The 12,663-nt window shown below is 36.0% G+C and overlaps 1 protein-coding gene across 1 annotated transcript in view; it reads left to right on the top strand.

Annotated features, from left to right (window-relative positions):
- CADM2 (cell adhesion molecule 2) overlaps nucleotides 1–12,663 on the top strand; it is a gene marked incomplete in the record, with an annotated part of 648,988 nt that overhangs the window by 31,634 nt on the left and 604,691 nt on the right.

Below are 12,663 nucleotides of genomic sequence, written 5' to 3'. Positions count from 1 at the left end.
CCCATATTGAGTCTTCCAGAATGATTACAAAGAAAACTGAACAACCCCTTCTCTAGCCAGTTCATTTAGATAAAAGAAGTAGAACTAAACCCAGATGGCTGATTGAAGGATATTTTGATTGTTCTGTTTTACATAGTCACCTCCCCTACGGAGACCTGCTGAGGGAGCTGGGCTTCTTCAGCCTGGAGAAGAGAAGGCTGCGGGGTGACTTCCAGGTACTGGAAGAGGTAGCCTTCCAGTACCTAAAGGGAGCCTACAAACAGGAGGGGAGTCAACTCTTCACAAGGATAGATAATGACAGGACAAAGGGAAATGGTTTTAAGTTGAAGAAGGGAAGATTTAGGTTGGATGTCAGGAGAAGTTCTTTAATATGAAAGTGGAGAGGTGCTGGAACAGGCTGCCCAGAGAGGTTGTGGATGCCCCGTCCATGGAGGTGTCCAAGGCCAGGTTGGATGGGGCTCTGTGCAGCCTGGTCTAGTATTAGGTGTGGAGGTTGGTGGCTCTGCCTGTGATGGGGGGTGGAGCTTCATGATCCTTGAGGTCCCTTCCAAGCCATTCTATGAGTCATAGAATTATCTGAATTTAAAGGTTCCTTCCAAGGCCATCCAGTCCAACCCCCCAGTAATGAACAGGGACTCTTACAACTAGACCAAGTTGCTCAGAGCCCCATCCAGCCTGACATTGGATTTCTCCGGGGCGGAGCATCCACCACCACCTCTCTGGGCAGTCTGTTCTAATACATCAACACCCTTAGTTTAAAAAACTTCTTTCTTATATCCAGTCTAAATCTCCCCTCCTTTAGTGTAAAAACCATTTTCCCATTGTCCTATCACCAGAGACTCTACTAAAGAGTCTGTCCCTATCTTTTGTGTAGCCTTTAGATACAGAAAGGCTGCTATCAGGTCACCTTGGAGCCTTTTCTTCTCCAGGCTGAACAACCTCAGCTCTCTCCACCTGTCCTCATACAGGTGGTATTTTATTCCACGGATCATTTTTGTGGCCCTCCTCTGGACACACCCCAGCAGGTCTATGTCTCTCCTGTACTGAGGACTCCACATCTGGATGTGGTACTCTACTCTAGCACAGAGTAGAGGGGTGAAATCACCTCCCTTGACCTGCTGGCCATGCTGCTTTTGATGCAGCCAGGATATGGTTGGCTTTCTGGGCCATGTCCAGTTTGCCATTCACCAGTACTCCTCAAGTCCTTTTTGGCAGGGCTGTGCTCAATCCTTTCATCCCCCAGCCTGTACTAATAGGAGTTGCCACAACCCAGGTGCAAGGGCTTGCACTTGGCTATGTTAAAGCTCATGAGGTTTACCTGGGCCTGCTGTTCAAGAGTAGAATTTCAATTGGCAGTGAGAATTTGTTTCAATTCAGGTAATTTAATTGAATCTGAAGTGTCAGATACTCATTGGTGACTTTTGGTAATTTACACACATTGTTTTAGACAATTTTATTTCTGTTATGTAATTCCCTTTGATGTCGATATATTCCAAAAAACCCTCAAACAATAAATTTTTATCCCAGTTGGTTGATTAAAATTAAGAATGAATGTTTTGTCCATTTTTTTACATCCTTAATTCATGTAACATTGTAAAACTGTTCACTTTTAAAGTATTTTTAATTAGTTTGAACTTGCAAAATGTGTTTTAAGTGTATGCAACAGTGTCTTTTATATTAAAAATGCTTTATAATTACATTTTTTTCAGTCATGAAAAATGGATTAGTGCTGCATTTTATGTGATGACAAATTTTTGTTTGTTCTAATTTTACTGAATAGCATACTGTGGCTTCTTGGCACAACCTAGAATAACTCTATTTAGCTTTGAAAGTAGGAACTGTGCTAAATACCAGAAAAGGCCAGTATTGTATTAAAAAAAAAATTAATTTACATGGAAACAAAATAAAACTACTTTGGGAAGAATAACATGGGAGAATCAACTATGAACAGCAGTATACTAGTTAGTACATGAATTTGCCTGGATTTTGGGGAAAAAGACTGTGCTTAAGTGGCGCTTCAGGGGGTCTGCTGGGCAAGTGGTTTAGATACTTCCCCTTCTGATTTCTAGATACATAAGAAAAGTCAAAAAGACCCTTAAGATCACTTGGTGAAAGAGAACAATTTTGTCCTAGACATTAAGGTTTTACTTCTTTTTCCTTTTGATTCATCTTAACTTTGGCACAGCAACTGAATAGATTTGGAGTTACAGCACATACTCTAGGTATCAGTGAAGCATGCCCACCTGATGTGGAAAAGCAGATCTGAGAATGTGTGATTCTTGGAATTCTACTAAGTAGGGAGAATAACAGGATCAGTAGCATCCTTTCTGTGAACAGATGGGCTGAGGCACTGATATGGCCTGTAAAATACCTCCAGCATTACCTGGGTTCATTCTGACAGTGCAGTTCAAAACATTAATGCACCAAAAGACTTATCTCTTTGAAAGATAGAAAATAACTCGTTCTACTAGGATTTTTTTCTTCATAAGGACACTAATAAAGGTTTCAGTAACTTATAGCCAAGCACTATTTTAATGGCTGTTATATTTACATAACAGATGCTATTTTTTCTGTAAGTAACAGTACATGAATTATTTGGTTTTGTGCAAGCTACTTTATTATGTAATATAGTTACATAATATTTCATGGGCAGAGATGAGATGTGCTCTCTGTTCTTGTAGTCAACTGTAAACAATATGTGTTTAAGTTAACATATCCAGTCTTTAGCAAGAATTGCAGCCCTGTGTTCAACATTGTCCATGTGTTCAGTGGGAAGAGCTCACGCTGTCAGAGTAAATAGTTTGCTCTTATCTGCCTACAAAAATACTGATTAATTTAAAAGTAGAGAATGTATATTTAGCAAAAGAGAATTTTTAAATTACTCAAAATACAGAAAAGCAAAGTTTGGGTTCTATATCATGGTCAGTATATGCTCAGAAATGGCTGGAGGGCATAGGGATGCAAAGAGAAGCTTGCTTTTTCTAAAAACAAACACAAAAGACGAAATGTAAATTGGCTAAAGCAGCGCACTTATGTAAGCGTATCACTACTTGAGCAATATTGAATTAAATATATAAAAGCCGTAGAGGGAGAATTTGAAAGAAGACATCCCTTTTTAATCTCTTCCTGTATTTCTAGTGTTTAGCTTGGTGTGGCTTAGCTAAGGATGCTTCATTTCAGAAAGAATCTTGATACTGCTCACTGAGAGCTACATCTCTATGAATGGCTTTCTACATATGTTACCAGCTGAATGAGCATCTCTGGTGCGCCTCTTCAGTTACATTTGGAGAAGCTCACTGTAGAGTGAGCAGTCAGCAGCAGGAAAATAGCTTCTAAGAACCATTTTCTGCCATAAATAAGGAAAACTAGATAAATCATAAACTGTTATTAAGTACAAATTCTCTGGAAAAACAATGATTTAGAGGAAGTATGAAATAGCATTAATACTCTTAGAGCATTAAGGAAGGACTGTTTCTACTTGTAAAACAGTCCTCCTTTTGGATGCTTATTACTTAGTGCAGTTCTTCTCACTAGGTCTTTGTCCAACATCAATTTATTGGTATTGTTCTCTCCCTGTGGAAAAGAATGTCTACATAGTTGAAAGGACTACTTAGAATAGCAGATATATTTCTCTTCATCTGTTTGTCTTCCATGTGTAGTCATCAGACCTCTGTCTTGCTGTCCTTTCTGCGTGAAGTTAATCTGTACTAATTATTAAGTATTCTGTTGCCAGCAGGAAGTGAAGTTAAACTAATGTTGCTGTCAGTCAGTCACTAAACTCAATTTTGACATTCTGAGAAAAGGCCAATGGAAGTTTCAGTAGAAAATGAAAGAGGAATGACTTTTTGTTATGCATGGAGATGGAAGAACTTCCTTCTTTATTATATTTGTTACAGCTTCTATTATTATCACCTACTCCTCTTTCTCCTTACAGCTGTAGAAAAATTTCCTATTTCAAAGGTGATGGTTTTTTGCATTTTTTTCCCTGAGTAATGAAAGAGGGATTTTAAAAACACTGTTCTATTACCAAGTGGTATTCCTCTACAACACCTTTAGATTTAAAGCAATGGTAACAGTTATTCCCCCTAATAAGCAAAATCTTTATGCAGTCAGTGTTCAGTGAAGCTGCATTTTTTAGTGATACATCTATGATATAAATATTATTTCACATGATTTTCTTGTTTCTCCAAGTTAATTAAACTCCCCTCATTAATTGTAAATACTGCAGTGTGTGTATAGTAGAAACTTGTGTGATTCAGAATAAAGCTTGAGGCATGTAGTAATACAGATTATACTCATTTCTGTAATAACAAAGATCATATGACCAACCTTCAAATGTATTACAGCTATAACTATGTAATTACTACTTGTTGCTCATGATCCTCATTTGAATGTATTTATTGTCGGTGCAGGACTCAGGGTTATTTTTTATACTTAAGTTTAGAATCTGACAGCCTTGGCTTTGAAGAAAAAGTCTTTCATTATGTGAACTTGTTTCATATGTATTACCCTTTATTTCTTGGTTGTCAATCTAGTGTTGCAGCATGACTACTTCTTTGAAGATTGTGTGTACATCTATACTGAGTTTAACTGCATGGTTACTTGTACTGTTCCTTCCTTTGGCTTGAATATTTCTCTGGATACCTTTAAACCTATAATTGCTATTTGTTTTTAGTAGTTTCTTTAGTTCTGTTATAGTATATAAACATGTTGACTGAAATATTTGGGAGCATCAAATGTTGGATGGGGAAGTCGACTATTTTGTGTATGTGTTCTATGTCTTAAATTTATAATTTTCTTGTTTTCTTACATTTATTGGAAGACCAAATGCTACTCAAATATGTACTGAGTTCAGATGTAAACTGAAATTGTACAAAATATGCTTGAAAAAGCTACTCTTATTTTTAGTATGCTGAAAAAGCATTATCACTTTATTTAATCAGAATGCTTTTCTATTTGTTTCTGAGAAAAATTCTGGTTACTGCTCTGCCTATGAGGGCAGAGAAAGTGTTTATGTGGTGATACACGGTTTAGGAACTTACAGCAGAGCAACTGGTTTTATTCTGGGTTAGTTTTTGTTTGGATCTCATTCCTGATCCAGAAATCCAGCAGTAAGAGTGTAGGTAGCCTCAGAAATCAGCAGTGTGGGAATACAGGGAGACATGGAGTCTACTTCCTTTAACTTCTTCCAGTTTTTAAGGTCATGTGAAATTATAAAGTAATGGGGGGAGAGGCCCATCTGAAAGGGGATTATCTGCCATCTCAGTGCTTTTGAAATAGGATAATGGTTTACATTCCACCTTTTAATCAAATTCTTTCTACTCTTAGAGATCTCGATGAAAGGCTGAATTTATCTCTCGAAAGGGCAACTGTCAGTTTTGAACATCAGCTGAAGATGTTATTTCAACAGTTAATATCTTTTTGCAGTTAAATTATTTTTTTCACCTGCTCAGGTGTAAGTAAAGACTTGGTCACGTTCTCCTTTGATTACTGGTTTGTTTGTTTTTGTTTAAATTCTACTTTTCTTAAACAATGCAGACAAATTTGAATTGTAAATGCTCTGGAAAATGTCCAACTGAAGCAGATGTTTCTACTGTAATCTGTTTAATTACAACAAATGCTTTAATTGATTTTTAAGGTTTGGAAAATCTGAAGTTTAAGCTGGCTTGGTTATATGTATTTGCCAATATTTTGACAAAAGTTCTGAATTTGGTAAATACATAAAAGAGGAGATAAGAAATATTTTGTTCATGATCTGTTTTGAAGAAACACTTTTTTCACTGCTTCAGTTAAGCTTTCTTGGGGAGAATGCCATCTTCAGTTAGTAATTTCAGTTTATTTAGTAGTCCAGTGTAAGAATTACTTTCCTTGAAATGCCCTACTTCATAAATATCACAATAAACTAAACTTTAAGGCAATGGAAGGATGATATTTAATGGAGAATTTTTTTCAAAAAATACCACTTCTAAAATTCTAGGTTAAGATAAGGGTAGGCTGAATCTATTCAGAAGGGAGAGTGGCAGACTTTCAATATAAATTCCTGCTCAAAGCAAGCTACAAGGGAAGATCAGGTTGCTCAGGTGTGTGTGCTCAGGAAAGTTTGATTTTATACATAGTAGTTTTTCTGCTAATGTTAGTGCAAAAGATAATGAATTGACATTATGACCATCTGTTCCATTTCCTGCAGCCTTGCCATGTGACTACACAGTTTTTCTGCAATCTTGTCTCAAAGTAACAAAAAACCATGGTAATTTGGTAGTTGCAGCTACCTAGATTGCTAAACATAAGGGTAATGCCTGTGTCAGTCTCATCTAGCCAGGATCCATCCTGCCTCTCTGAGATGAAAGATCAGTTCTCTGTTCCTGCAATTTATGATTAGAGAGTGAGGGAGTAGTAGATGTTTCTAGAGGAAAATCTGGCAATGGGAAGAAATTTATGATTAATTTGTTTCAGTAAAATGAGGTTTAGTATTCACCAAATCTGAATCAGAAATGATAAACTGCTTTAAAAAGAAGACAAAACACTGCATTTGTCTCCATTTTGGAAAACATCTGCAGTTCCCAAAACTTAGTAAAAAAATGATTTAAATATAACTTTTTCTAAGAAGCTGTATTGCCCATTCCAAAAAAACTGTAGAAATCATTACAGGTCAGTGTGTCAGGATTTTACATATGAATTGCTGTTGTTTATATATCTGGTATCTTAGGTTTTCTGAGAAGTAGAACTCTAACCTAAACTGCAAGAAGATGAGTGATGCTGTTGTATTTCATATTGTTTCATCATTGCTTTCATTGTTATTAAAATCCTAATCTAGTACTCAAACTCAGTGAAAATTTATACCTGGTTCTCCTCATAGGGAGCAAAGTTAGTTTGTCCTATTGTACCTCTTCTGCGTTTCTGGATGTACTGGTTTCCCCACTCTGCCTCCTCATCCATATAAATAAGATTGCATTGGCTGCCAGTGCTCCATGCCTGCTGTTGCAGTGAAAGCAATCTCTGAGAAGATGGTAAGGCAAAAGATGTCAGGGGCTTTACTCTCTTAGAATTGGCAAGGTTAGTTGGAGAGCAAGTGCAAGAATTGAAATTTAGGTCTTTATACTTTCCTTGCCTTTTTAGTTGAGTGTTATGGGAGAACATGGGGACAAAGCATATTTAAATCCTCTAAGTTGTCTTTTATTATTTGACAGTTGTTTTTCATCATAGATAATTTTCCTTTCTTGTTGTAAGTGCAGCAAAAAACTTTCTCCCTTCCCTCAACTGCTTCCTAGCAGTGAATTTCTACTGTTTTTGTACTGTATTGTGCAACATGCAACTTGATGAACAGTTTTGGATTTTTTCATTTCTGACAGTTCTTAAAGTGGCTTGTTATTTCTCAGTGTTTTTTTGACTGTTAAAAAAACATCATTCCAAGGAATGAGAGGGAATGAAAAGAGCAAAAGGCAACCATGGAATGAGAAACCTGCCCTCAGCTGAATGCTTTTCTGGACCTAAGAGTGATGCTCTGCTGTGTGTTCTTAAAAGCCTATTTTTCTGTATTTGCTGGCAGCATCCATGAGGTATGGCACTTGGATCTGTCAGCCTGCTTTATCAGTGTTTCGTATCATTGCCAGCAGGAGAAGGGAAAAGGCTACATGGAGTTAAAACCTCAGTTAGTCAAATATTTAGTTCAAACAAGAGCTAGGGCACATTAGAGCCACGCTCCAGTCCCTTTGCCTGCTTACATTCTTGAGTCATTTAGAGAATTGGAGTTGACAGGCGGCGTGCTTGCTGCTGCATGCAGAAGTCCTGCCTCGGAAGGGAGGGAGGTGGGTTGCACTGCTTTCCTATAAATAGAACAGTATTTTGTATCTCATGCTTCTTCCGTCATGTTTCAAATTCAGAGATGGCATCGCCACAAGATTTTATTCCTCACAATGGAACAAGCTTCTAGTTAACTACTAGAGAGGCTTGGACAGAGACATAAAAAGAAAAAATAGAGGAATAACTATGATTATACTTTTATTGTTATTTCATGTTTGAGATGAGTTTAAAATCCTAGGGAGAAAAAAACACTAAGTCTAAATTGAGAAGGTGACATTAGACATCTGAATGTTAACTCGTATATGGGGCACAGGTGACTCTACTGTGGTTTCTTAGGTAATTCAAATGAGGAAAATGAATGTTTGCCAAATGAGATCTTTGTGGGATAATAGTAAGCTTCTGGAAAGATTTTAAATAAATATCATTAAAATATGCTTGGAATTGTCCTAAAGTGTCTCCATTTACAGATAACAGATGGCATGAGGATTATTAATGGGATACAAAGCTTTTTACTTCTTTGTCATGAGTTTGAACTGCTGAGAGGCTGGACGTGATTGAAAGTTTTGACCATCTGTCCAGTGGCCTGCATGACATGAGTTAGTGGTCTAAATCCAGTTACTAAAGAGTATCACCTCCATCAGCATGTAAATATCACAATTAATACACATTTTTGTGTCTTATCAGGTTGCCTTTTGCAGAGGAAAGATTTTTACTAGTAGTCCTTTCACTAAAGCTCCTATAGATTATAGATATGTATTTACTGTAATGTGAATTTGATTTTTTTTTCCTGGTATAATGTGACTGGAAATATTAATTAATTTAAAATATCCTAATTGTAAGGAACTACATTGATATTCTGGCTTACATTGAAGGAGGTGTTTTACTTCAGTTACGAAAAGTCTGATTCTGCTCCTAAAGTCAGACTGTTATGGTTACTTCTACTGTTGTCTGCGTCCACTGTAATTAAACCTTCCAAATGCTTTCAGAGCATTTTTTTTTTAGTTTTAAGTTTACCTTTCTGGCTCTCCAAAACCCTCTAAATTATGTTAATGAACCCTTTACCCAATTTACTTTGCAAACCAAATGTCGATATTCTCTCCTGAAAACTTGAATAATGGCAAGCAAATAGGACCTTTACTTCTAAGTAGATGTTCATAAGAAGTTCTGATTTAAAAATCTGTTGAGGCTTCTGATTCTTTAGCTTTTTATATTATAAGAATAATTTGAAGAGAGAAAAAAGGGAATTAATTTATTACTGCCTTGAAAAAGTGGGGGAGGGAGGAAGCTCCTTCGCACCCTTAACTATTTCTTTCTTGTTCGGCCTACGGTATACACAGTTGAGAAGAATTTTTAAAACAGGACTGAAAGATTTGTTAAGATATTTGACATATTTGTTTATAAACCAAGCATTTGGGAGGATTTGGAAGTGGTGACTGCTGCCTTTTTCAGGATTATGTAAACAAAACATCATACTGAGGATTCCTATGCATTCTTGGTTGGAATGCTAATAAACATTGATAAATGCTTCAGTAGACCTTATTACTCTTCCACATCAGTCATTGTATGTTTTTGCTATTCTTACAAGTGACCACAGTTTCCTAATAGTATATCATGTAGCCATGGAAGATCTTGCAAGGGAAAGGAGGATAATTGGATTCCAGTTTATCATATCCAGATCCTTTTATTTTATTGAAAATACTTACTTGAAATTGATCTTATCCTGTTCTTTTACAGCTTCAGCCTATATAATTTGAGCTTTGATTTTCACTGTCATTAATATTCTGTCAATTATCGGTGGCTAAATAATTGTGTATGCATTGGCAATGCATAAATAGTGTTCTTTTTTGAAGGAATAAGACTTCAGTTGCTGTACTCTTCACATCTTTCCTTGTTGACAGATTAATTTGTACTATGTCCCGTGATACACAGGCTTTTTCTAAACTAAAATCACATGACAAGATGCGTCTATGATAGAAGCAAGACATAATCATTTCCCACTGAAAAAGTGAAATGCCTGTTTAAACCTCCGTCTAAGTAAGTGGGTAAAAAACATCTAATGAAAATGATACTTTCTACTGTGTGAAAGGGCGCCCTTTGCTCTATTTTTGTCTTGGTTGTGGGTGTTGGTCAAATTAAAATTCATAAAGCAGTAATTTACTGAAGTTACTAAGAAACCCTGCTGAAATACTTTTAGTTATATCCATCTGAACACAATCATAATGTACTAAATAACTGAAAGGCAAAATGCCATTTGTTAGTATTAATTAAGTGGCCCTTACATCATCAGCCCTGTAGAAGGGAAATTTAGGAGTATAGTTGCTTTGGATAATATATGAAGGTGTAGTAACTTCAGTGTGTTTTTTCCTTTCCAGATTGCTTGTGCTCAGAGAGATAGCAGTTACAGCAATCTCAGTGGTTGATATACTTTAGTGTTTACACTGGAATTAAAGGGTAATTCATTAATAGACATCTCTCTCTAAACTCCAGTAAAATCAGTGAAGTTTGCTGTAAATGGGATACAGTTGTTTTTCCTCCATTATTACCAATCCATAACAAAATAATCCATGCCATCTAACTAGGTCCATTGCTGTTAGTAGATCTAGTTTTAATGAAGGAGTATGGATTTATAGATTAAGTTTAGATGTGTTTCAAATTAATTATTGTTTGCTTTTATTCCTTATTGACACAATTTCTGGCACAAAGATGAGAAGACTATTCTGCTATTGAAATGCAGGCGTAAACCATATGCAAATACAGGACACTTTCTTTGAAGAAATGCAAATTCTGAAGGCCAAGTTTTTGGAAAGTGTATATTAGTGTGTTTTTCCTTGCTCTTAGTTGTTTACTCCTAACTAGTAAAAGAAGAGATTTCCTATGGTCACATTAGGTACCGCCAAAGCTACGTATCAGTGAGAATCAGCAGTTAGAACTTGCAGGAAGAAAATATATGTTATGTAGGAATATTTTATCAGCTTCTAAGTGCCAGTTAGAATATTGTTTTGGCATGCTCTAAAGCGTCAGTAATATTTATATTCTTTTGCAGCTGCTAAAATTCAGTCTTTAAACATAGTACATCTTCATCTACCATTGGGATTGAAATAACATGGCTTCATTTTTGCAGATAGAATATTGGTCATTAATATGCAAACAGATACCCAATTATTACTTGTCCTGCTGTTTTCAATTCTGGCAGATTGTCAGTGCTGGGATTTGAAACAAGCTCCTTAGTGTGAAAGGTCTCTCTTGTTTGTGAATAGTTCTGGAGAGCTGACATACACACTGACTTACTGAGTCTGACTAAGTCATTAGGGAATGTTAAGTATAAAATTACCTATTTTTTTTTAATTTTCAGTGTGTTCAAAAATAAATTTGACTAGAATATTTGAAATGCTAGAGCTGATATATTTCAAGATACTTGATATGTTGCTATGTTTGTCACGTAATTTATACAACTTCGTTGACACAGTTAATATAAACCAACACTTGCTCAACTCTCTCAGGTAGTTGAGAAGTATGCACTTAATACTATCTGGATCTGTCCTGGATAATGGCTGAGGTATCTGTCTTTATAGAAGTGTTTTACAGATCTTTATACTAAAGTATGGAGTGCATGTGCTTGTACTAGCTTACAATGTAGAGCAGATACACAAGTTGGAATTCCTTAAATTTAGAAAAATTTGAGATCAAGCAGATAAATACATTTTGGGATGAGGCTCTGCTGAGTTGTCTGCAGCCCTTGCTGAATTAGTGGGGACTTAGTTAATTCTGAGCTCCGTGAAAGCAGGTAGGCTGCTATTTGAGAAGGAACCACATTGTTTGGGAAATACTCCCAAATGCACCTAATGTGTTATGTTAGTCTGGAGCATCAACTGCTGTGAAAATAGATTCAGGTTGCAGACTTTCACGACTCATGATGCTGTTTATAGTCCCCAGGTAGCTCCTTAAGGAACTTTGTTTTAAAGAAAAATTAAATATAGTTTTCCTGATGACTTTGGTGATTCTTATTACAGCTGTGAAATGTAATCCTCTGTTAATTCCCATATGTTGTTAATGTGCAGTCTTGCTAGCAATATTTATACCATTCCTGAAATATAAATGTGGAGTAGATCTATTCAGCTCATCCTAGAGCTTTCTTTCCCTATCAAAGGTAGGTTATTGCAGAGGTTTTCTTGAAATTACTAGTGAGTGAAACACTGAGGTGGTGCAGAACACTAAGTCCTACCAATTACATGTTTAAATATTTGGCTTGCCTTGGAAGATGTTAGCCCCATTTATGCTCCAGTAGATTTTGAATCATATGTTGAATCCAGAAAAAGTCAAATTTTTAGTAACAAATGTATTTTGTAGTTCAATCTGAAATATGGTAAAATTCAAGATATAATATTTTAATTTTTTCTGCCTCTTGGTTGTTATGCTGTTTTTCAGCAGAAAGGAATTGTAGTTTTAAGAAGTCTAAAGTCAACATTAAAAGTGTGAAAAAAGGGATGATTTTTGTTTTTCACTAGCCTGAAGTGGTGGTGGATTTTTTTTTTAATTTGTATTCCTTGATCCTGCCTTTGTCTGGACTGATTCAAAAATAGTTGTGTTGTTAGAATGCAGGCCTAACTTAGGTCCTGGCTTGTATCTGAGAATCTGGTTGGGTTTTGATCTCTTCAGTTTCTGCCCTAATAGTTAGTTAAAAGGATGTTATTTAAGCAGTTATTTGAATTTCCAAATGGCCTTAGACGTTCTAAAAAAAAAAAGCAAACAAAAAACCCCACCAAAATGCATGTGCAAACCCCACAACCAGCAATTATGTGATCGTAGCTTTCTAGTTTAGAATGTATGATTGACGATCTGATGAATTTTATAAATCTATAAAAT

This window comes from Numida meleagris, chromosome 1 (assembly GCF_002078875.1).
Source record: "Numida meleagris isolate 19003 breed g44 Domestic line chromosome 1, NumMel1.0, whole genome shotgun sequence".
Classification (NCBI taxonomy): domain Eukaryota; kingdom Metazoa; phylum Chordata; class Aves; order Galliformes; family Numididae; genus Numida; species Numida meleagris.
Note: the sequence above shows the minus strand (reverse complement) of the source record. Positions and strands in the feature narration are given on the sequence as shown.